Consider the following 2,008-nt stretch of genomic DNA (forward strand, 5'->3'; position numbering starts at 1 on the left):
AGCTAACTTCAGTAATTTTAAAAAAGATTATTGTCACCATGCAACGCATGGTGTCAAACACTAGTTAATTATAAAGATATAAATGGATTGGCAAGCCTTTCCATTATTTTTGTTCATCATCCGTGTGTGTTAGATAGTTTAAACAGTAAGGGGTCGTTTACCAAACATTTATTCGGTAAGTGTTTACGGGTAAAATTTAACACTATCATTTACTTATCGGGTAAGATTTTAGTCCACCAAAATGACATCGTATGCAACAATTTACCCGGTAAACGCTTACCATAGTAAGATTCGTCGATTTCACTTATCGGATAAGACTCTTGGTTCTTATCATATTCACCCGATAAAATAATGTGACTTGATAAACGCTTATTCAAATAAACGTTTGGTAAACGACCCAAAAATACAGAGTTTTAATTTATTCGAGAATGATTATTCAAATTTGACGTACTCTTTATGAACAAGAATAATTCAAGGTAGTTCTTATAAATACTCTACACACTTAAATTATAAAAGAAAATACAAAAAGACCAAAACACCCTTTGTATGATGTGACTAATAAAACTTAAGGGATGGCAAGATGAAAATAATTTATATATACATATATCCCGTGAGGATATCGATATGGGCAGACACCGACGGCCGCCCTTGTTTTACGGAGTAATCTAACGGTGAATATCGATCGTAGTTTTGTCTTAGGCGTGAAAAGGATTTCGGCTTTTGTCCGTCATCAACGGCCCAAATTGCAAATTGTTATTATATCGGCCTTGTGGGGCCTCTGTTTAAACGTGTGGGTCCATATCCGTTTCATTTTTCAGACCCAATACGACATCGTCGCTTACAAACAAATTGGAGACCCACTAATTATGTTGCTTGATTTTCTCTTCTATTTTATTTACATTTTTTTGTTTAATATATTAACCAACGTTATAATTTTAATTATTTATTGCTTCAATAAGTAGATATTTTATTAAATCATATATTATTTATTTAATTGTTGTTTCCATATTATATGGCATTTATTTCAACAAAATTTAGTATAGGAAAATTAAATATATATTACATACAATAATAATAATAATAATTTTAATTTTTTTTGCTTCAATAAGTAGATATTTGTTTCACAATGTATTCAGTCATATGTGTTCGGTTTATAATGTGAAACTTTTTGTTGTATTTTTTGTTTCACAAACACATAAAAATGTTTATATTATAAAACAAACAACTACGAAACGAATATATATCAATCAATACACTAAATTTAAGCTGTATATGAAAAAAAAAGATAATATGAAATAACACATGACGTACCAGTTATTAGTTATCACAATTTATTAGGTTCTTAAATGAAGGATCCTTTTACAAAGTTATATGTATATATTAATAAATTACTAAGAGTAATCGTGTAATGCAATGCGACACATCTCGGTTTTATTGTTTCATTATATTTTTTTTTGTCTTTATCGATTTTATAATACGGTTTTGTATGATTTTGAAAAAACAATATTGGTTTTATGTTTGAATAAAATATAAATTTGAAGATCCATATTTACAAAAATATATCGATATTAGTATCTAGTTAACAATTTAAAAGTTATCAATTTTTTGTATAATTTGTTTAATTCTATTATTTTATTATAATTTAATTTAGGTTTGATAAAGATTAATTTATCTTAGGTTTCATAATGTATTTTTTTTAACAAAAATAATAAATTAACTATTATTTTAAAACTCAATAATTATCGTAATTATATTTTAAAACATTTATATTTAAAATGAGATGTTTATTATGTTTTTGGTTTATGTTTATCAACTAATTAGAAGGATACTCGCACAATGCAGCGAGTTACATCTCGATTTTATTGTTTTCTTTTATTATTTATCTATTGATATAAATACAGTTTTATATGATTTTGAAAAAGTGATAATGTTTTTATCTTTTAATAAAATATAAATTTGAAGATATTGTAATTAAAATTTTAAAATATTTAATATTAGAATCAAATTA

Source organism: Cynara cardunculus (assembly GCF_001531365.2).
Source record: "Cynara cardunculus var. scolymus isolate 2C chromosome LG 3, CcrdV1, whole genome shotgun sequence".
In the NCBI taxonomy this organism is placed as follows: Eukaryota; Viridiplantae; Streptophyta; class Magnoliopsida; order Asterales; family Asteraceae; genus Cynara; species Cynara cardunculus.